The sequence below is a fragment of the Macrotis lagotis genome, chromosome X (assembly GCF_037893015.1).
Source record: "Macrotis lagotis isolate mMagLag1 chromosome X, bilby.v1.9.chrom.fasta, whole genome shotgun sequence".
Taxonomy (NCBI): domain Eukaryota; kingdom Metazoa; phylum Chordata; class Mammalia; order Peramelemorphia; family Peramelidae; genus Macrotis; species Macrotis lagotis.
In genome coordinates, this window is record NC_133666.1 from 382,691,091 (window position 1) to 382,716,108 (window position 25,018).

Sequence of the window (25,018 nt, forward strand, 5' to 3'; positions counted from 1 at the left end):
AATTTTTTCAAAGTTTTTTTAAACCACACCCTGTGCTTCTATTACAATATGACCCTCCCCATTATTCTGTTGGGTTCTTTTTCTTTGAGATAGTCCACACCCAGTAACATTGCTGACATTAACATCATTGTCCTAGAATTCTTTCTACCAGTCACATAATTTCAAAACCTTGGTCTTTCTTTCAGGAATTGACTAGATAACTTATTCATTTCCATATTAATTTTAAGCACCTTGAATAAGAGATAAACAACAATAGGATGTATTTCCTCAACAAAAGAAAGCAAGTAAAACAGATATACTATGGTAAATAGCATAAGCTTTTATACATGATGTAAACTTTGTTCTTTAAAGAGTCAAAGAAAATGAGCAACAGATACATGTGATGATCATATTGTAATAGGATAGAGAAAAATATCAGGAGAATGCTTTCAGTCATACAAGAAAAAATATTTTTAATACAATTAAAATATCACAAGTAATCATTCAACCTCTAGTGTACATGTATTACTACACACAGAACCATGGTCTCAGAAAGAATCAACCTTCTTGAGAAGGTTGAAGGTTACATTTTTCCCCCTTTGATATCTCTCAAGTTAACCCACAAATCTAGTTAAATTGCAAGTGGATCACAATTATTCTTGGAAAGAAAAAGGAGTGAAGAGAAGAAATCATGAGTCAAATTTCTGAAGAACCAGTGACCTACAGAAAAAAATGCAGAATCAAAGAGTACACTGGTTCATAGCTGTATAAATAGAAACTTTATTAAAGCTAGATTTCTTTGTTCTACTATAAGACAGCTCTCTCCTCTACAACCTCAGCAACTTATTGCATACACATCTATGACATTATGAGCAGTCACAACAAGGTGGGAGGTGAAGAGAATGATTTCAGTAGAGATCCCTACAACTGGAAGGGGAAGGGGGGGGTCACTTGTGAGTGGAGAATTTCTAAATAGACTCTTGGAATGACACCTTTTCAAATGTTGGTTCCAGAAGACAAAACCAAAATTTGTTATTGCAGATGGATAACTAAGCTTATCATAAGTTGAATTCCTATCTTTTGATAAACTATTTATGGATAGATTATATGAGAATCCCAAAGGGGGCTTACTGAAAATCAGGTAAATTAAAAGTCAGGTAAATCAAAAATCAGGTAAATCAAAAGTCACTCAGTCTGGAATTAACATTTCAAAAGAGATGTAAAAAGTCACTAACATTTTCCTACTAGAATAGTTATCTCCCCACTCTCCAACACCCATACCATTCCTTCACTTAGGCAGAAAATATTTGATGCAGTTAGAAATACAGCCCAGATCTGTGTAATCTCTATGTCCCACAAGGATTCAGAGATATCCATGTGGTTACCAAGAGTCTGTGGGGTTACCTGAATCTGTCATTGTGTCCCTTTTACATTTGGTATTTTGCTGGGAAGAGGTTGACAAGCAGGAAGCACAATTGTGACAGAGCTTTGTTCTGCCTGCAGTGAATTACATGCAGTAAGGGTTAGGAGACACTGGTAGCACACAAGAAAAGAAATCAAAGAAAGCATCCTTTCAAACCATTCTATCAGATATGGTTCTGAAGGGTATATTGGAGAGTGGTTGATATTTGAAGTGAGGAGAGTGACAAGGATTTTAAATTTTTTAGCTGCTACTGTTAAAGAAAAAATAACCACCATCTCATATCATCTCTGCAGTTTCCCTGGCCCCCAAATTCTCCCTTTGGTCTTTTAAGGAAGTATAGTGCTCCAAACAACAACAAAAGGTGGGGAAACAAGGGTAGGGTAAGTGACTGCTACCCGGAGATTAATAGATACTGAAGACCTAAACCTAGTTAAATACCTTCACTTGTGAATAGACTAAAATCCATGCCACCCACATAGAAGCACATAAACTAAGCGCTGCATTTCTAGGCACAGTTTTTTTTTTCTCTTCTTAGCCCCTGAGACGGTCCTCTCCACCTCCCTATCCCCATCCCCATTCCTTCCAGTCACCTCTTTGTTTCTTTATTTGGGATTTTGGATTTAATTTCTAGACTGCCAAGTCTTTGGAAACACTGTACCATTGCCCCCGGGCAGGAATCAGGCAAAGCCTCCTTAGTGAACTGCAATGTTTGCCACAAGCCCTCGCTTGCTCTTTGTCCTGCTACTTGCCCTTTCAGAAGAAACCACTCACCCTAGTCAAGCGGGATTGGCCACAAGAAAGCCTTGGAAACATCTGTCCCTTCTGCCCCTGATCTGGAGAAAGAAGAGAAGAGAAGACCTAGATCTAGGTACACAGCTGGCTAACTTCTTTTTTTTTTTGGTTGTTTTTATTTGCCCTGGGGGAGAAGGGAAAAGAAATGTGGGATTGGTCAGGAGGGGGCGTTGCCTTTCTCTCAGCCCAACAGCAGTAGCTGCACTACCCCCCCCACGACACACACACACACACACACACACACACACACACACACACACACACACACACACAGAGAGAGAGACAGAGAGAGAGAGAGAGAGAGAGAGACACATCCTCAGTTTGACCAGAGCTCCAGGGGGCATCCGAGGACTCCAGGTCCACAGACATCGACATTCGGCATCGCCCCCCCTCCAACACCTCAGTCATCATCATTCTAAAATTCAATCCAGTTAACATTTATGAAAAGCCTCAACTCCCAGCAGACCACCCCATTCACCCACCCCCCTCCCCCGTGAATGCTTCCCACAGCCAGGGTCTCTTCAGCCCCTTGCACCCTCGTCCTCTACCAGTGGGCCAGGCAGCGGGGTACCCAGTACCCGCAAATGAAAGAAACTCACTCTGTCTCTCTCTGTGTCTGTGCCTCTCCAAATAAATAAACACATCTGCAGCAGCCAGTGAAAGCGCGGCTAGCTTTTTGGACTTCTCTGTTTTTGTTGAAAATCAGACACCACCCCCACTCGCCACCCACCCATACTTCTACGAGTCCAGGGGGCCTGCGAAGAGAGAAAGGTGGAAGGAAGCGGGAAGACAAAACGAAACTCACTGACCTTTGTGTTAGCGTTGTGGGGGTCTGCCCTAAACAAGCGGCGGCGGCGGCGGCGGCGGCGGCAGCATCCCTAGGTGTCCCAGTTCGTCCCGGGGCCGCCGCTCGCTCAGTCTCCCTCTCTCCCTGACACGCACACGCGCGCGCACAAACACACACACTCACACGCACTCAGACCCACGCGCGAGCGCGCCAGCAACACACCGGGACTCCCCACGAACGAGCCGCGGAGAGCGGCGGGGCCGGCCGGGCAGCAGGCTGGCGAAGCCGCGGGCTCAGCCGGAGCCAGGTCCAGGGCTCCTGCGCCGCCCGGGTCCTCCCAGCAATGTCCTTCGACCCCGCCACTGCCTGCCTGGCCCCTACCCACGCCGCGGCTCCTCTCTGCTTCTGTGGCACACGCACACCCCGAGACACACAGACACTCAGCAAGAGCAGACAGCGGTGGCAGGAGCTCTCCTCCTCCTCCTCCTCCCCGGGCACCGCCCCCACCCTGGGCTCCGCCTCCCTCCCGCTTCTTGCCCCCCTCCCTGCAATGTCCGTGGGTCGGTCAGTCTAACAGTACGACTGTCCAGGAAACAGAACCCCCCCCCCCCCGGCAGGAGAGAGCTGTGAACACGGTGAATGCCCCCCCCCCCCCCAATTCTCTCGTCCTTTCTCCCCCAGTGGCCCGACCTCATCCCCAGCGCTGGGGGTTTTCCCTCCACCGCCTTCGAACTGGAGCCCCAGCTGGAGCCGGACCCAGGAGGGAGTCAGGTGTGAAGAGCAGAAAGCCGGGGCTGCTCCGCGGAGAGGAGGGCGGAGCCCGGGGGGTTTGAAGTGGAGGGGGAGGAGCTGGAAGAGACTTGGGGGGCGGGAGGAGGAGGAGGAGGAGCTCGGCTTATCACGTTCCCAGAAACTGACCTGGAGCCTCTCCGAGTCTACTCCGTTTTGGTCACCCCCAAAAATTTCTCTCAGGAGGATTGGGGGCAGAGGGGCCCTTTGGGGACCGATAAATGCTACCGAGAGATCCTAAAAGATAGAGATTGCTTCTGTCTGAGTGAAGCCCCCCAATGTTCCATGTCAGGGGGTACATGAACACATTTAATTTCGGAGGATGGCCACGGTAAGACATCTCCATTGCTTACTCCCACCTCGTTCCCTTGTAAATCTATGTCATTATGAATCTACACTCTGCACAGGTGACACAGCTAGAGTGTTTTATCTCCCAAGGAAAACTTAAGAACTTATCCCCACCTCCACCCTAACCTTTGGTTACCTACAAAATCTGTCCATCGTCCATGGAGGAGCTATTTAAATGGTCTTTGACTAAAGACTAAAGGAAGAACTAGGCAGATGCCGTTTCCCTAGCTTTTAGCAAGATTTCTTTATAAACACACAATATCACGTTAGTAAATTACCCTCCATAACATGTCTCTATTTTGGGTCTCTTTCAAACACCAAAGTCTTCAAGTCTTCTATAGGCTGCTTGGAATGGAGTTGAAGGAGACTGTGATGTTACTTCAGGTTACAAAATAAAGAATTTGAAGCCTTCCATGATCTCTAATATCGGCCAGAATGCAGAGAAAAAAAAAACAAACAAAAACAAAACAAACAAAAACAAAACAAGATGAAACCCAGTGACCAACTTGAGTAATTATAAAAATCTTACTAATAGTTATATCCAAAGGCCTCAGTTTTGCCTTCTTGCCCTGTCTGGCAAATATAATGGTTGATTGTTTCAGAAACTACATACTATCCTTATAATGAAAATCTGTCTCCATGAGATACAAAGAATTCTAACCCTCTTAATTGTACTTCCCTTTGTCTATGTATCCCTTGAAACCTCTCTATTGTAACAATGCTCTTTGTTCGTCCTTAATTTAATCCTTTATGTCCTTCCTTCCCTTTACCTCCAGGAAAGGAAATGCACATGTTGAAATTGTGCATGTAAACCTAACAATAAAAGAGAGCCAACACTGTTTGACAGCACTGTTCCAAGAACATGTTTTCAACTTTCAGCAAGAAAATAAGTTCTTTAAAGAAGAAAGGATTTTCCATAAAAAATTTGGAAGCTGCAGTATAGATTAGGGTAATTGGGTTTTTAGCTCCAGGTTATGTTTCTAGGAGCTACATCTAATAGTTATGAAAAATATAAATTTTTAAGAATTTGATTATTATTATTGAACAGGAAAATAATTACAAGTAATTACCACTTGTCACTGTTTTCCTACATAATCTCCTAACATATTTAATCATTCATCTTAACACTGAATATGGTTTTTCATGCTGATACTTAGTTAAATTCTAATGGTCTTCTAACTTACATAGCATTACATCAATTTAATAGACTTTGTCAACTGAAAAGTTTCTTTGCATGAACTTCAGCAAGTTAGAGATAAATCTCTGAAACAGAAACATTTTTCACTTCTAAATCAAATCATACCACATGCTTCAAATGGAGAACACATGTCTAGAAGAGTAGCCATATTGAACCGAAAACACTAATTTGAAAATTCAGTTGACTCATTTTGCAGTGCTGATACAGATGTCTAAAAATATTGTAGCAGCAACAATGTTATCTTTCCGTGTGATGAACAATTGTGTAAATTTGCTTTTAAAAAAAACTTTGTACATATAATTAGAATTTATGAAATTTTTACTACAGAATTACAAAATATTTAGAAATCTACCAACTGACACATAGAAAATATATGAAAATTACATGAATATAACTACAAAACACTGCAAAAATAAAGATGGACTTAAATATATGGAAAGGTATTCATTGCTCACAGCTATGATGCATCAATATAATAAAAATTACAATACTAAATTAATTTAAGTGCCACAGTAATCAAACTATTTTACTTTTAGTTCAGTTGTATCCATTTGAGGTTTTCTTGGAAGTAGTTTTCCATTTCCTTCTCCAACTCATTTTACAGATATGCAATTGAGGCAAACAAAGCTAAATTACTTGTCCAGGATCACACCACCAGTAAGTTTCTAAGGCCAGATTTGAACTTAGTTTTCCTAATTCCAAATCTACCACTCTATCCACCTTTTGCTTTAGAGAACTAAACCAATAATAAAATGCATCAGGAGAAAAGAACCAAAGGTCAGGTTCTCAAGGGAAATAATTGAAAAAAGCAGGAAGAGGCCTAGCAATATCAGATCTCAAACTATATTTATTCTGCAAAGCAGTTGAATCATCAAAACTATTTGATGCTTGATTTTAAAAAGTAGAAACATTTAAATATGTTCCATGTTAGGTACATAATCATGCAAAATGACATGAATGTAATACCAAAGATCCTTATCTGCAGGGATAAGACCTTACTGTCTGAAGAAAAAAAAAGCAACAACTGAGAAACTACAAAACAGTCTGACAGAAATTTGGTTTAGATCAAGATTTCACACCCTATACCAAAACAAGTTCCAAATTGATAATGATCTATTAGAAAAGATCATATCATGAACAAATTAGAGGCTTAAAGAAGAAAATACCTTTCATAAATATAGATAGAAGAAGAGTCAGATAAAGAATGTAAAGAGAAAATGGACAGTTTTGCTTATATCAATTGAAAAGGTTTGTAGAAACAAAATCAGAAGGAAAGGAAAAAAGGGAGGGGAGGGGAAAGGAGAAAGAAGAAAGGAGAGGAAAGGAAAAAGAGGAGAGGAAAGAAAAAGGAGGGGAGGGGAGGGGAGGGGAGAAAAGGAAAATGGAAAGGAAAGGAACCTTGAAAGAAACCAAGAAGAAACAAAGACAGAATTCTAGGAAGAGAGAATAGCCAGTGAAAATGCCCAGAGCAAAGAGATGAAGAAAAACAAAAACCAAATACTTCTTTTCCAAACTCCCCTGTGAGGAGTTGGATATCCATCCCCACCCACCCCCAGTCACCCAACTCAAAATTTCAATGCCAAATCTTGTTATTTTTACCTATACAGAATCTCCTGCACTCTACTCAGCCACTATCCTATCTTAGATCCTCAACTGCTCTCACCTGTACTATTGCAATAACCTTCTGATTGGGTCTCTGTCTTTAATCTCTCTCCTCACTCTAATCCATTCTTGACTCAGCTATCAAAGTGATTTTTCAGCAAATGTAGGTCTGACCTTATCATCTCCTCACTTAATAAACTCCATTGACTCTCCATTACCTCTGTGATCAAAGATAAAGTCTTCTGCTTGACATTTATAGTTCTTCTCAAACTAACCCCTTGCTACCTTTCTGGGGTTCTTCCTTGCATGAATCCAATAATCCAGCTATTCTGCCCTTCTTTGTTTGTTTGTTTGTTTGTTTGTTTTTTCAGGAAAAAAAATGTTTTCTGCCATGTCCATGTCTTTGTATTGACTGTTCTCCATATCTATTCTTTCCTCCCTCTTCATTTCTTTCTTATTTCCCCTGACTAAAACTCAGCTGAAATCTCACTTTCTTCAAAAATTCTTTCTCAGGAACCAGTACTTCCCCCTCTGAAATTACTCCCCATCTAATTTCTATGCATCTTGTATGCACAGTTATCCACATTATTTTTCTCATTAAAATATGAGTTCCATAAAGTCAGGGACCATTCCCTGTTCCTTTTCTTTGTATCCTCTTTGCTAACTCAGCATGGTGCCTAACCCTTAATATAATGTTTATTGATTGACTAATGAAGATCTTGTTTATAGTTGTTGATTCTATGTATTTGCTGGTTTAAATTAAGATCTGATTTCATAAAGTATTGGTATCTGTTGGTAAATAGCAAAATATTTAAATTTAATAAATTTGTTTGACTTTCTGATATTTTGAAGCAGGAACTTGTTCATTCAATATTTTTATATATTGGTCATTGTAACCCAAAGGATGCAGAGACATCAGCTGGAGCAAGATTTATGAAAGTTCATAAAATTTATGAGAACCTAGGAAGGTACTACGGTACCTTCCTGCAGGATTCTTGGTAATATAGTCAAATGACATAGGCTGGTTTTTAGAGGATCTTAATCTCAACTCCCATTTTTGGGGGGTGATTCATTACTATTGGAAGATGGAATCACTAATTGATGCATTCAAGAGGATGTCCATGATAATCCCATTATTATTTTTTAAAGGAGCAATTTTCAGGTTCCATGGCAATAGAAAAATATAATTAAGAAAAAAATTTTAAAATATTTGAAAGAGGTTACTTAGTCCACCAAATAATGATAATACTACTTTCTTGAATTCATTTAACAAGTATTCAGTGAGCAGCTATTATGTGCAATGGGCAGTTAGGTTCACATTGTATAAAGTACTGGAGCTGAAGCTTGGAAGCCATCCTCTTGACTTCAGATCTGGCCTCAGACACTTGAGCATGGCACTTAATTGTGTTTGCCTCAGTTCCTCATCTGTAAAATGAGCTAGAGAAGGAAAATGGCAAAAGACTCCAATATCTTTGCCTGGAAAACTGCAAATGGGGTCACAAAGAGTCAGACATGACTAAAACAAATGAACAACAACAAAATTGTGTGCAAGACACAGCTATAGTCTCTGAGGGAGATAAAGATGAATTAGTCTTAGGAGTTTAAAATGTCTACAAAACGCTCTCATATGCTTGAAGCACACTAAGGGAAGTACTTTCCTATTTCCAAAATACATCAGGGTGATACAGAGAAAAAATAAGCACTTTAAGAGATGAGCACACAGGGATGTATTATGGTCCCTAGAGTCTGACTTGGTACACACAGAGAACCTAGAAAGCTGCCTCTCAACTAACAATCTTGAAAGTTGCAGTTGGTTTAGGATCCAGGGAACAGTAAGGCTCCCCAAAGAAAATCAATCCCCAACTAGAGTAGTTGGCAACATCTCTTATTTTTGCATCAAGCAAAGGGGCTGCTTTAAGCAACAGAAAAACTAGGAATGGAAGCAGGAAAAAAACAGGCTTAACCTCTACTCCCATCTCCCAGTCTCAAATAAGTATCCATGAGAATACAATTGGATACAGAAATACTAATAAGTAGCCCCTCAGGAATAAATCTGGTTGCCCACAGAGGGCCACTGTGTTGACTCCTGCACCCCACTGCCTAATGGTATTTTATTAGTTCCTGTTCTAAAATAAATCAAAGAGAATATATTAAAGAGTATATTATACCAGACACTGGACCAAGCACTAGGAATACAAAGAAAGGCAAAAACAGCTCCTGTCTGCAAGGAAAATATATTCTACTGGGGGAAAAAAACATGTAAACTAAATATGTACAAGATGCCTATTGAATAAAAGGAAGGACTAGACATGTTTTCCAGTCTTCATGACCATTCAAACTTTAAAATAGGAATTCTGAAAAAAAGAATCAAGCAATTTCAATTGCCTCTATAATCCATTATATCAAGAACACTAATAAGTTAACAATTAAATAAACTAATAACAGAGAAGACTAATCCCTAACCAAAAACTGCTCATTCACCATCCCAACTCCATCATGTTTGGGCGGGACTAGTCTACACACTGGATTGCAGTAAAAGTCAATTCTACCTCTTGAAAACCAAAGGTCAGAAACTTTCTCTGGTTGAGACAGCATTATGACAATATTCTGTGCAGTGATAGAGCTCAACTAGAAAACTATAGGGCAAGACACAGGTATACAGCATTTGACTAAGCCCAGTATCAATCAAAGACCAGTACTGTTTGCCCAAAAGTCGCTTGGTGCAGAGACTCACACTGTTGAAATATGCATTACTCAACAAAGTTGAGATGGCTTTCAAGTACAGTCTCTCCCCTCTGTCCTCCACCACGAACTGTTATCATAGGGAAGGAGTCAGAAAGTGAATAATATAAGAATATATAAAAGGGGGAAAGATTGCCATTACCAAATATTCTAGGAAGATTAAAGCTCAGTTAAAGAACTTGAATATAAGCAGATACATAGGGAAGAAATTAACAATAAAAAGGATATGGCCTCCTAATCAGCTCCAAAATAGACATACATGAATAAATAATGAAAGACAAGATAAGAGAAAATGAAATCAATGCCTGATGAGACAGAGGACCATGTGGATTCCACAAAAAGGTATGGAACCACAGCAATAAGAATGTGAAAGCAGAATTTATGGTTTGTACAACAGAAATAACTTGCAGATTAGAAAAACTTAAATCTACATTGGCAAATCTCACCAATGGGAAAAAAAGAGATAACTTAATGGGAATGCAAATGCACAGAAGTAAAACAAAAATAATAATAATATCAAAATAATATATTAAAAATATAATATTAAAAGAGAGCATGATTTTCATATCAGCATAATATATTACTCTTGAAGTCAGGATGTATAGAGTTAGTATAAAAATTATAGATCTTTTAAAACAACACGGTAGATAGAAAAACCTGTATACTATAATGCAAGAAATAATACAAGAAAATTACCCAGAATTCCTGAACACAAAAAGCAAAGTGTCAATTGAAAGGATCTATAGATTTATCTCAGGGGGAAAAAAATCTATTCTGTAAAAATCTAAAACAAATAGTGCTTAAATTTTACAATTTCAATGACAAATTCTGTAAGCAACAAGGAGAAAGACCTTCAAATATAAAAGCAAGGAAAATCAAACAATATAAAACTTTTGCACCCACCATAAATTACAGGAGAGAATAGAATATTGTGATCTGAAAAGCAAAGTAGCTAAAGATGCAGCACACAATGAAATACTTTCCAAATTTGACCCTAACCTAAACTGGCAGGTGGTAGAGTGGATAGGACACTGGATTTGGAGTCAGGAAGACCTAGGTTCAGATATAGCCTCAAACACTTACTAGTTGTGTGAATCTCAGTTTTCTCAACTATAGAATGGTAGTAATAACAGCACCTCTGTCACCTGGTTATTATAGGAATCATATTTGTAAAATATTTGTATAACATATTGTTAAGGCACAGTATCTGGAATCTGGAAGGTGCTGTCTAAATGCTTTTTCCTCTTTTCCTTTCCCTAACCATTAATGAAAGAATGGAAATGTTCATTAAAAAAGAAGCATTCAAAACAGCCCTAGAAAGAAAACCAGGTCTAAACACATTATTTACTACTATTTAAATACTTTAGACAATAGAAGTACAAGAAAGGTAAACTGATTTAACAACCAAGGACAACAGCAAAATAACAAACAAAAGGATCATTAAGAGATTTCTTCAAAAACATACAAGAATGGAAGGAAACAAGTATTTATTTATTTATTCATTCATTCATTTATTTATGCTTACTGTTAAGGATTACCAAAGGTCCCCTGAACTCCTATTTTTGAGTTGCCACATTTTCTAAAGAAGCTAAACCCAGAGAATGCAGAAGTCCAGAAGTGCTTAGCTCTATATAAATATTATTTCATTTGATCCTCACAACAAATCTGTAAGATAGGTGCTATTATTCCCACTGAGGAGGTAGAGGTTGAGTGACATGCCCCCCCCCCACCCCAGACCCACAGACCATAAGTGTCTGAGTCTAGATTCTAACTCAGGTCTTCCTGACCCCAGGTTCAAAATTCCCTCCAGTAATTTGCTTAGATGTCAAGATCCTTTTTGCACAGTGAAAGCAAAAGTCAAATAGAAGTGATGATAGAGAAACCTGAAAAATCCTCCTCTTACAGCTGAATGTATTTGTGGCTAAATTACAGAAGGCACATGAAAGGCAAAAGGGGAGAAAAGACATAGTGTGAAATGTGTGATATACCCTAATAAAGTCCAAAGTTAATAATGAAGGGAAGGTACCACCTGTAGTCTCTGAAGAAAACATACAGGAGATTAAAAAGAGGGGTGTACTGAAATTGGGGAGGAAGAGTTAAAAGGAACAGAAATCTTATTTCATTGGTAGGAAGAGGTACCACTGATGAACTTCTATTAGGGGGGAACAGAGGTATTTTTATAAAGGGAGATTAAAATCCCACCATTTGGTGCTTATAGAGACCAATTAACTTGCCATGGAAAAAGGAATTCAGAACTCCTAGGGGCAACTGACACTCAGAAAAGTAGAAAGACATGGACCCAGAGAAGAGATTTCATTGGAAATGATGGGGAAATGACCATGGGGAAGGCAGGAGTTAATAATGAACAGTCCTATTGGGACATTGGAAAATTCCTACCACGGGACAATATCCTTTCTGTTACCTTCAAAAATTGATCTTCCCGAGAGTAAGAAAGTCATCTGGGAACAATCAACAAGACAATAACAGAGAAATTGTTTAGATAAGGGAACTCAAATTTGGCATCCTAGAAGTGTTAATCTCATGAGGAATATAGAGACTAAAGAATAAAATAAGTATAAAGACCATGAATCAAAGAATAAGTCTAAAACAGACAGACTTAATAAACAGAAAGAAGGAAAAATTTTAAACTTTCAGGCAATGAAAATTTTGAAAACTAAAAATAAAAAATGAAAGAAAAGTGAGAAAGATTTTTCTTGATTACAGAAAAAGAGATGGAAAGGGGAGGAATTAAATAACTAGATTTTTTTTAAAAAAGAAGAAAAGAAAATATCTAATAAATTAAATTTCTAAACTAAGGAAAGGTATCCCAAAGAGGAGTGGTATAATTTGATGTTGAGGGAAGAGAACCAACAAGAATAAAATTTCCTTATAGTAAATTAAACTAAAATAACTGAAAAGAAAAAATACTGTGTTTACAGTGAAAAAGGGTTAAAAGTTCTCATTAGGATAAAATAGCATTAGAGACCAATGAAGTGAAATATAAACCTGACTTTCAGAATTTTAAAAGTGAATAGATTAAATAAGCCAATAAAATTTTTAAAAATGTCCTGTTAAATAGAAAAACAAAACCCTACTATCAGTTGCTTATAAAAAAATACCATCTAAAAACCAAAGACATATACAGATCAAAAACTAAGGAACTGAAAAATATTTACTAATGCATCAGGTGAATCCAAAAAAGGCAAGTTATAATCATGTTATCAAACAAAACAAAAAGGTTAACAAAAGAGAAAATATAGAATTGAACAAACTTCTGGAAAACCCAGAATTAAAAAAAAAACCTATGGCTTCTTATAAAAAAAGACTAAAGAATATGTATTTCTATTTTCCACATGGAACTTTTATAAAGATAGAGAATATTTTAGAGCACAGAGATATTATGAAGAAACTTTAAAATATCAAAAATGTTAAAGATATCTTTTACAGAATATAATGCAAAAAAAAGGTGAGGAGGGGTTAACAAGAGTTCATGAAGCTAAAAAAATGACAGACCCCCCCCCAAGAAAGATATAACAATAAAATACTGAATAAAAACAAAGGACAAATCATAGAAATAATCAATAATTATGAAAAGAAGGGCAACTAGGTGGCACAGTGGATAGAGCACCAACCCTGGAGTCAGGAGTATCTAAGTTTAAATCCAGCATCAGACACTTAATAATTACCTAGCAGTATGGCCTTGGGCAAGCCACTTAACCCCATTTGCCTTGCAAAAACCTAAAAAAAATTAATTATGGAAAGAAAATTACAATAATGAAGCAACATACATACCAAATTTCTGGGATGCATCTAAAGCAGTTTTCGGGGGGGGGGATCATATTTCTACAATCACATATTAATAAAACAGAAAAATGAAAGATAAATGAATTGAGTGGATTTTTAAAATTACAAAGACAAGAAAAACAAAATAAATACAAAAAAGTATTAAAATCAAAAGGAAAATAGTCATACTGAAAGTAATATAAATCATAAAAATGATAAAATTAAAGCCAGTTTATTGAAAAATAATGAAATTAATAAACCTTTATCCTATTTTATTAAAAAGAAGAGGACAGAAAGTCAAATAAACAAAATAATAAAGGAATAAGATAAAATCACAAGAAGATCAGGTGAAATTAAAAAAAGAATTATGCAGTTATATGCTAACAAAATGGAGAAAACAAGGAAATAGAGGAATACTTCCAAAAATATAGAATACCTAAACTAGAAAAACACCAAATTGAAATTTTAAATAGTCCAATTTTAGAAAATGAAATAAACTAGCTATGAAGGAATTATCAGAGATAAAGAAGAAAAAGCTAGCACATTCTATCAAACTTTCTTTTTCTTTGTTTTAGGATTTTGAAAGTCAATGGGGTTAAGTGGCTTGCCCAAGGCCACACAGCTAGATAATTATTAAGTGTCTGAGTCCGGATTTGAACTCAGGTACGCCTGACTCCAGGGCCGGTGCTCTATCCACTGCGCCACCTCACCGCCCCTCTATCGAACTTTTCATGAATAGTTACTACGTATCAAGTGAATCTGAAGAGACATATTTGCAATCACAAGCCATTAATGAATAAATTATTCTCATAACTTGAGAAAAAAGCATTCTATCAGATTCTGTTTAAGATCCTGATATCTAAAGCAGAGATGAAAAAATGTAGAACTATAGATTCATTAATGAATATACACTCAAACATATTTAATAAAATCTTGTCAAATAGACCACCCTTTCATCCAAGAAATCATTAATTATTACCAAGTTGGATTTATAACAGGGATATAAAAAGGTTTCAACTTTAAGAGAACATTCAACATAATCACATTAAAAAAATTAAATCTGCATGATTATCTCAAAAAGATGGGGGGGGAGTCTTTAAAAGGTACAATAGTCATTTCTACAAAAAATAAAAAACAACCAAACACTAAAAAGTATAGTCAAAGACATTTTGGTATTTAAAATTTTAGATTTAAACCAAAAGTAAGCATGATAAACAATGGGCATACCAAAAGTTTTCCTAATAAATACAGGAATAAAACAAATATGCTCTCTTTCTACACTAATATTTGATATAATTCTGGAAATGTAAGCAATAGCAATAAGGTGAGAGAAAGAAATTAAGGTGTACAGTTTGATGAAAAGAAAATGAAGCTATCATTTGCTGATAGTAATATGGTTACTTAAAATCCCAGGAATACTACAAAAATATTATAAAGCCTTCAGCAAAGTTGCAGGATTCAAAAATTCAAAATCCTAAAAAACAACTTTAATAAAAAAATTATATAATAATAGCAAAGTCCAAGAAGCAATAATAGAAAGAGATTCTATTTTCACTAACTGCAAAATGCACAAAGTATTTGAATGGGGAAGAACCAACTGAAGCAGAAAAAAAGGTTCAAATAGATTCAGTTAGAAAATGTTACTTAAAGAAATAAAGAATAATTTAATTAGCTAGTAGAATTTCAGTGCTGATGATTGTGCTGTACTAATATAATAAAAATTATTATATTACTAAAATTACTCATAGTTTAACTGTTATGTTAATCAAATTATCAAAAGGACATTTAATAGAATTTGATAAAATAATAAGATTCTTTTGGAAAACCAAAAGATCTGAAATATCAAGGGAAATGATATAAAGTTTTAAGAACAAAGGGGAAATAGGACTTCCAGACCTCAAACTATTCTATATATATTGGCAGTCATCAAACCATCTGATACTTAGTTAAAAAAAAAAAAGGTGCATCCTGAAACAGACTAAATAACAGAGAATAAAAAAACTATGAAACTCAATAACCTAGATTTTAATAAACAAGAAAAATTAATATAATATATTTATTATATAATATAATATAATAATACAATACAATTAATATAATATAACATAATATAGTATAAATATTTTTCATATACTCCAAAATATTTATGTTACAATTATCGCAGTAACTAAAAATTGGGGAGGGGCGGAAGAGTAGATTGAAATCAATTGGGGAATAGCTAATAAATTGTAGAATATTACTCTGTAATGGAATTGTACTGTGACAAATGATGACTGTGATGAATATAAAGAAGAATGGCAAGATCTATATGAATAGATGCAGAATGAAGTCAGCAGAGGTAAAAATATACAAAATAACTCAACAATGTATATGGAAAGATAACACAACAAGAAATTCAAATGTACACATAACAAAATTTTAAGACTGGAATGAAGAGATATGAAAAGATACTTCCAAACCACCCTTTGATAGAGATGGAAGATCCACAGTTGTTACAAATTGCATGTGTTTTCTGACTTTTAAAATATATCAATCAGTTCTGGAGACTTTTTTTCCTCTCTAAAAAAATATTGCTTGATATATGGGATGTTCTTTGGAAAGCAGAAAGAAAGGGATGTATGGGATACCATAGTGATTTAAAAATCAGAAAATATCAACAAATCTTATTTTTAAAAAAATCATATCTATGAAGATGATGTTTATATTTATTTATGCAGCTCTACCTGCTCATCTGACCTTTAGTCCCCCCCAAAAAGGGACTATTGAAAATTTTTGAACTAGAATTCCACAGACAAAAGTATAAAACCTTAAGTCATTATATTCCTCACCACACCCTCAAATGCTTTCATCCTTCCTAACTTTCCTATTTCTTTGAAAGGTACCATCATCCTCCTAGTCACCCAGGTTCACAAATTTAAATCCTTGACTTGTGGTTCTCTCTTGTGCATACCCCTTCGCATATCCAGTCTCTCACCAAGTACTTCTATTTTACTTCATTAAATATACTCCCACTTTTTCCCTCCAATGCTGCAACCATCCTGCTTCAGGTCTTCATCCCCTCACACTTGGATCATTGCAACAGTTTTTGGGGTGACTTCCCTTCCTCAAATATCTCTCTACTCCAGAATATTCTAAGTATTTTTTCTGAAGTGCAGATCTAACTGTATCCCCCTCCTATTCCTACAATAGAATGACTTTATTACTTCCAGGATCAAATATAAACTCCTCTATTGGCATTTAAAATCTATCACTATCTTGACCCTTTCTTCCTTTTTTAGTCTTCTTAAATCTTATTCACCTCCACTTACTCTGTGATACAGAGATACAAGTCTCTATGAAATATCTGACAAAGGAAACTTTATCTCCCAAATTTGACATTTCCACTAGCTGTCCCCATGCCTGTAATTTGCTTCCTCTTTATCTCTATCTCTTGGCTTCTCTGGTTCCCTTCAAGTCTCAGCTAAACTCCAGGCTACTTCCAGAAGTCTTTCATGGTCCCTTTTATCATCAGTGCCTTCCCTCTGAGATTATCTCCAATTTAGCCCGAATATATTTTGTTTGTCCATAATTGTTTGCATGTCATCTTTCTCATTAATTTGTAAGGTCTTTGAGAGCAGGAACTGTCTTTTGCCTTCCTTTTCATTCCAAGCACTTAGCACAGTGTTTGGGACCTTATAAGGGCTTAAAATATGACTGCAATTTCCTTATTGTTCCATTGCAACTTTCTACAGTCAGTATCTTTTTCTCTTGTTTGCTCATTTTTTAGCCTACTTCTTGACTTTTAACAGTATGCTAAAATGGAACTCTACTTCCAGAATAGAGAGGGGTACTGTCTCAAGTTTCAGGCTTTTGGGGAAACTTTATTAAAGTATAATCCCAGAGATTTGTATGTTTTCAGTTCTTCTAAGATGGTATGAACTAGGGAGAGATGTGTTCACTATCTCCTAAACTAAACTCTAATTTGTGAGTGATCACAAGGACTCTATTTCACCCTGGAATTATGACCAGAATCCTAGCTCCCTTGCAGCCTCAAGCTCAAGTGTTCATCCTTGTCCTGGGACTGAGATCCAGGACTGAGAACTAGATCCAAGATTGGGCAATATAGCACAATCTTGCCCCCACTACCAACAAAGGGATCCCTATAATCTAATTCCAAATAGTTATCTGACCCACTTGCCATCTATGGGCTGAAATCTGAAATATCTGGAATTCACCACTGTCACTACTGATTCAGTTGCTGGGGCGGGGGTAGCTTCTGCCAGATTTCACTCCACTCTGATTCCAACGTAACAGATCTTATCTGTCTACCCTCTAAGTTGTCTTAAATTGGAAAATTGTTTTGTCTCACTCTTTTGTGGATTCTGCCACTTCCCCCCCGTCTTTTCTCCACTACCTTGACTCTGCCCCTTCTATAAAAATATTATAATAAGAACATGAAGCCTGGATTGATGATAAACCTGTTAACAAGCTGTTATGATAGTCCAGAGACCTGGAAATAATGCTAAAGTGGGAATAGAGAAATCAAATGGGATAGACCTTTCAATAAATCTATCAATAAACATATATTGAAAGCTTACTCTTATGCTACATATTAGGGATAGATAGTCAAAAATGAAATAATCCATTCCATCAACCAGATTACATTAATATATGAATATATAGAAACATCTACAAGAAAAAATAATGGATTGTAAGGTGGAGAAGGAACTCAATTCTAGGCAGACAACAAAAGGTTTTTTGTAGGAAACAGCCTTGGAATGAGCTTTAAAGAAAGTTAAAGATTCTAAGAGACTGAGGTAAGAAGGAAATATAGATGTCACAGAGATGGAGTCCACAGGAGTTGGCAGCTGAGTGAACATAAGCATTGAGGGACAGGGTAAGGGTTAAAGAATTCACAGGTTCTATAGGTGAGACAGAACACCATGGACAGAAATAATAATGTTAGAAGATGCTGGCTTGGAAGGAGGGTAAACATGAAACCATTAAAGGTTTTTGATCTAGGGCTAAGAAAAATTATTTTGGAACTGACAGAACGGGGAAAGAGAAGAAAGGGGGGAAGTTCCGCAAGAATATTGCACTAATCATACAATAACTTTCCTTTTTTACTACAGTTATTTCTTTGACCTGGCCCATCATCCCACTCTCCCCACTGTTAACACACACAGACACACATACCACATACTCCTTTTCTTTTCAGTCATCAAAGGTGCTGTGTGTGTGTGTGTGTGTGTGTGTGTGTGTGTGTGTGTGTGTGTGTGTGTGTAAAAAGGGTTTCAGACTCTCACAATATTTTTCTTTGGTCTTCTCTAAGTTTCATCCTAAAATTGTTGTCTTCCCAATGACCTTAGGAACTCAGTGAGATTTCCATTTTCTATCCCAAGAATTTTCTTGAATTAATCATTGTTTTTCTGGAAAAACCACATTCTGCTTTCATCTTCTGAGTTGTACCTGTTCTCAACATGAAATATTTGTCAACTCATTGACTTATCAACTAGGTGCCTCTCTATAAACTGCAGTAACAAACACTCATTCCTCTCCATACATCTTCCTAAAATCTCATGAACTTATGAGGCCTAACTGTTCTGGGTCACAATTGCCTTTCCCATTAGAGGAACGTTCCTTTTTGTTTCCCCATCTTCAGGTCAGAGCCTCTTAGGTTAAGAGGATCAGAGATTTAGAGCTGAAAGAGATATTAGAGGTCATTTAATCCTCATTTTACAGAGAAAGATAATGAGGTCTAGAGAAAAGCAATGATTCGTTCAAAGTCACTGGTGTAGTAAAAGAAATAGACAGGATCTGAATCAAGGTCCTCCAAAGCTAACTTCAGCTCTTATTTCACTGATGAATGTTATTAGCCTCTCAAATACTTACAGTTTAATGAATACAGTCCCAGAGAGACTGGGATTTGAGATGACTCCCAGATACACAAGGAGCTATATTTTCAGTTTATTTTATTTTGTTTTATTTTTTCTTCACACTGACATGAGAATTTATCCTCTGTCTAGAGATCTCGATAATTTCCAGTTTGGATTACCTACAGTCACCCAGAGCAGATTACTAGACAGTGGAACTTGCAGATTCCTTACATTAGCTGATGCTTAGGTGAAGAAATTCATGATTTATCCTGCTCATTTAACCTAAGAAAAATAATGAAAAAATACCAAAAAATGGGAATGATGAAAGGAGAATTGTTCTCTCTCTCACAAGTGTCCTTGTGCTTTCCAATTATTATATGAAATGAGCAGCTTTCAGATTCAATATCAATAGAAACTTTTATATTACTTTACAAACTCAAGAATTTAAAATAGGTCACATATCCCACTATGAGATGTTCAGGGAAGACTAGCACCTCTGGTGTGAGGGCTTGCTGAACCCTTTTCAGGGCTGCTTATTCTCCTTTTGTGTCTACCTAATTAATGTAAGTCTCACCTGTGGCTCTAAAACGCTATAGCATGCACAGTGCCCACTCCCTGGTAAACTTTCTGGGCAGACAGGCTAAACCAGATTGAGGGTAGTCAACAGGCTTCAAACTTGTTGTTCCAGTGGCTGTGAAGTTGACTGAAGAAGGGATGGTAGAACACTGAGATCTTGATCAAACATTGAAGACACCATAGTCTCTGGATTCCATGCTTTTTCCAATAGTCTGGACTTTAAAGACTCTGAAAGAGAGTTCATGGCTGACTGTGCAATCTTGCCCCACTTAAATTCAATTCATAGGCAAGTCTAGACATCATCCAGTGATGTCACTGCTCCACTTCAAAAAATGAAGGACAAACAAAACAACAATCTAAGGATGACATTACTTTTATGAATTTGTTTAACAATATTTATTGAATTTATTGAATACCAATTAAACAAAAGGCACAATGATAGTTGCTAAGGGAGATAAAGATCAATCAACAAGCATTTATTAAATGCCTACTAAGTGCCAGGCACTAGAGATCATACATGAAAAATGAAATAATCCCTACTCCAATGAGTTCATAGTCTGTGAAAAAAACAAAAAAGTACATATAAATATATGTGCATAGATGTTTACACATACATATATATGGCATAAATATAAAGTTAATAACACACACAAATATACAATCAAAGTAGTTCAATTCAAGGTAGTTTGAGAGGTAAAACACTAGTAATTGGTAATAGTGCAGGAGGTTTTGGAAAAAGTTTGATGCTTGGGCTGCACCTTAAAGAAAGAGAAGGACACTACAAGGTGGAGCTGAGATGGGGATGCATTCCAGATATGGGGTATAGCCAGAGGACAGGTACAGAAAAATGAGAGAGAATATAGTGAATGAGGAACAGAAGGTGAATTTGGCTGCATTATAGCATGTGGAAGGGAGATGAAAGTCCTTTGGGGTTAGAAAAAATAAGTTGAAATAAGGTTGTATAGAACTTTAAAAGCTAAACAAGAATTCAAATTTGATTCTAGAAGCAATAGGGGGGGCATAAGTTGATTAAGTGGGAAAGTCCCATGATCAGATCTACATTTAAGAAAAAGAGATGTTGTGAAAGTATAAATGTCAAGATTTGGCAAATGAGCACATATGTAGAGTAAAAAGATGAATGGGACTGAGATGCTTATAAAACCTATATAACTTTTGGATAAGAGGCAGTACAAACATATTAAATTGTCTAAGAGAGATACAAAAATATTAGTTTATATGACTTTTTAAAATGTTATTGATATCTTTTATTTTCCTTCACCTTCATTTCCCCAAATATGCTTTCCCTCTCACCATTCAGAGAATTAAAAAAAAAAAAGAAAGAGAAGGAAAACACTCAGTAAAATTAACCCAAACAGCAAACCCAAATAGTCCAGTAAGATATGGAATGATCTAAATTCTTAAACCCCTACCTATGCAAAGGAAGAAGGGAAGGACATTTAAATGTTCCTTTGTCATGGTAAAGCTAGGTAATTATAATTATAACATCTGGTTTTGATTTGGGGGGGGTATTTATTGTGCTTTCCACTTAATTAGTAATAGTTATTCTGTTTATTATGTTCATGGGTTTTTTTGCTTCAATCTGCATTAATTCACATAAACTGTCCATTTTTATGAAGGACAATAAGGCTGAGAAAATGTTTTCCTAACAATAATTCTATGAGGTAGTCAGTGCAGATTTTATTCTCCTTGTTTTGCTAATATGGAAATTGAAACTCGGAGATACTGAATGATTTTCCTAAGATTTTACATACATTCTAAGTGTCAGAATAAAGTTCACCAAGCATTGAATGAGCATGATCTTTCGGTTCTAAAACCAGTGCCTCTGTGAGGAATGGGGAGGAGTTTAAGGGTTAGGTACATGGAAGGAGAATAAAGAGGAAGAGTCAAAAGAATTGGAGATTATATCCTTAAGTCTAGAAGAAAAAGAAGGAGGTGTGATGGAGGCACTTTTTAAGACTTAATCTAGGTTTTAAAAGATAAACATGATTCTGCCTGAAACGGATTTTGTTATGTGAGATGTTGTGACAGGGGAGTAGAATTCAGGCAGAAATTGCTTGGTGATTCTGGCTTCTAGGCTGTCCCAGGAAGAAGACACTCCATTTTTCTGCTCTGGACATCCATCTTCTCTTATTGTCTCTTATTCCTGGAATGTTCTTCCCTCTTAAATCTTAAAAGATGAATCTGGTGGTCTTTCCTCAGTCTTTATCTTTCTTGTATTAACTTTTGTATTACTTTATCTCTTGTGAAAAAAACTCTCTTCTGGTTCTCTTTTCCTTTTCTTACTCAAACTCTTAGAAATGGCTACCTAAGCTATGTGTAGTGGCATGGGTCTATCATTCCCCATGGGATAGGCTGAGGCTGATAAATCATTTCAGTTCAGGATTTATGAGGTACAGTAGAACCAAACTCATCAAGTACCCACACTAAAACTGTACCAATATGGTGAACCCCCCAAAGTCAACTAACTGCCTAAAGAACTAGCCCTAGTTAGAAAAACAGTGCAAGTTAAAGCTTCCATGCTGATCGGAATTAGGATCAGGACCATGAATAGATGCTGTACCTCCAGCCTGGATGAAATCTCAAAAAAAAAAAAAAGTAGAAAAAGAAAAATTTCATCAATATTCACTGCTTCCGTTTCCTCTTGTCTTGTTTTTCAACCTCTTGCAGTCTGCTTTCCAAATATATCACTCAACTGAATCTCTACAAAGTTACCAGTGCTCTCTCAACTACTAAATTTGATGAAATTTTCTAAATTCATCATTCTTTACTCCTCTGCAGTATTTGTTACTATTGACCAACCTTTCCTTTATAATATCTTCCTGTATTTTTGTGGCAATATTCCCATGGTTTCCTCTTTTTACCTGTATAACCTTTATATTATCATTTCATGGATCATTAAACTCACCAAATCCCTAAGACTCTTTCTTGGACCCTCCTCTTTTTTTCTCTACAATCCACTCTTTTATTGGGTGACTTCATCAGATCTCATAAATCTCATGATCCCCCTCTATAAAGATGACTCATATCTGTATATCTAACCACTTATAGAATTGAACAGATGTTCTGCATCATCATTGTCTATAATATATTTCAAACTGGATATCTATAAGATGTCTCAAATGCAATACATCCCAAGACAGAACTCATTATCTTTCCCCAAAACCTGTCCTTTCCCTAAATTTCCCTATATCTGTCAAAGGTACAACCATCCTTCCAGTCATTTGAATAAACAAATTTCACTCTCCCTTAAGCCAAATATACAATCAACTGCCAAATCCTATCTTATCTACAAACAAAATATTTCTTACATATGTTCCCATTTATCCCCTCACAAGGCCATCATCACCTTATTCTGGCCCTTATGACTTCTTGCTTGGACCACTTCAATACCCTCCTAATCAGTCTCCCTGCTTTAAATCACTCCCCTTTCTAATCCATCTTCCAAATGCCTTTCAAAGGTGTTCTTCCTCAAGTCCAGGTCTAACCATGACACTGCCCTACTCAATAATTTCCAGTGGCTTCCCATTGCCACTTTTTCTCTTTCCAAAGTGACTAATGATTTCTTAATTAACAAATCTATTGGGGTTTTTCAATATTTATCCTTCTTAACCTCTCTGCAACCATGTGATCCTCTTGATCACTCTCTTTTTCTTGGTATATCTCTTCTCTAGATTTTCATGGTAATGCTCTCTCTGGTTCTCTTCTAGGCTCCTTTGCTAGATATTCATCTGGGCCGCAGTTACTAATAGCGGGTGTCCCCTAAAGCTTTGTCCTGGACTGTCTGAGAAGCAGTTTCATAGAGAGAATAATTGAACCCAAGAGAACTGATGAGATCTCTAAGTAAAATGATACAGAGAGAAAAGAAAAGACTGCTTAACCTCTCCCCTGACCTCCCATCCTCCATTTACAACTTTCTATCAGACATTTTATACTGAATGTCATATAGACATTTTAAATTCAGCATATCTAAAACTTAACTCATTAACTTTCTTCTTGAAACTCTCTCTTTTTGATTTCCCTATTACTTTTAGGGGTGTCATAGGGTATATGGAGTATCCAACAGGATTGGCACCTTTAATGTAAAGGATTGCTGAGTTCTTTTCAGGTCTGCTCATTCACCTTTGGTGTCCACCTGATTCACCCAAATCTCATCTGTAGCTCAAAGAAGCTGTTGCAAACAGAGCATTCACCTCCCAGGAAACCATCTTGGCAGATGGGCTTTATGAACCAGGTTGAGGGTAACAAATAGACTTCAGATCTGCTGGTGAGTTAGGGGAGTTTCTACCCCAAGATGAGATCAATTTTTTTTCCATGAAGATAGATGAAGTAGGCACTTATAGAGTACTTAGAGCCTGATCAGACACTGAAGATGCCAAGGACATCCACTGCATTCTAGGCCATCACCCATCATCCTTACTTTTGTCTTGCCAGTGGATTGTAGAGACTCTGGAAGAGAGAGGCTGATGACTTTGTGTAACTCTGCTTCATGTAATCCAACCCAAACATGAATCAAGATATCATCCTGTGATGTCATTTGTCCTCTTTGAAAATTAAAGATGGGGGAGGGCTAGGTGGTGTGGTGGATAAAGCACTGGCCTTGGAGTCAGGAGTACCTGGGTTCAAATCCGGTCTCAGACATTTAATAATTACCTAGCTGTGTGGCCTTGGGCAAGCCACTTAACCCCATTTGCCTTGCAAAAACCTAAAAAAAAAACCACAAAAAAAAAGAAAATTAAAGATGGGGGGGCAGCTAGGTGGTACAGTAGATAAAGCACTGGCCCTGGAGTCAGGAGTACCTGGGTTCAAATCCAGTCTCAGACACTTAATAATTACCTAGCTGTGTGTCCTTGGGCAAGCCACTTAACCCCATTTGCCTTACAAAAACCTAAAAAAAATTAAATATGGACAAATAGTTATCACCATCTTCCTAATAACTCAGTCTTACAACTTAGGCATCATCCTTGACTCTTCACTCGCTCAACCTCCATATCCAATCTGTTGCCAGGTCTTTTCTTGTCTACTTTCAAAACATCTCTCTTATATTCTCCCTCTCTTCTCTGACAGTGAAACCACCCTCATCACCTCCAGTCTAGACTGCTCCCTTAGCCTACTGATGGGTCTCT

General features: G+C 36.9%; 1 protein-coding gene across 11 annotated transcripts in view; it reads right to left on the reverse strand.

Annotated features, from left to right (window-relative positions):
* Positions 1-25,018, reverse strand: part of RNF152 (ring finger protein 152) — a 122,015-nt gene that overhangs the window by 92,001 nt on the left and 4,996 nt on the right. For 3 of the 11 annotated variants that reach the window (XM_074202567.1, XM_074202553.1, XM_074202563.1), the window contains exon 1: positions 3,004-3,411. The exons of 1 other annotated variant lie outside the window; for it this stretch is intronic. The gene's annotated coding sequence lies outside the window, so the exon portion shown is untranslated. Of the gene's footprint in view, positions 1-2,173; positions 2,608-3,003; positions 3,445-3,671; positions 3,770-25,018 lie in introns of those variants that run through there. 7 more of the 11 variants (XM_074202565.1, XM_074202554.1, XM_074202558.1 and 4 more) reach the window with 6 other exon arrangements.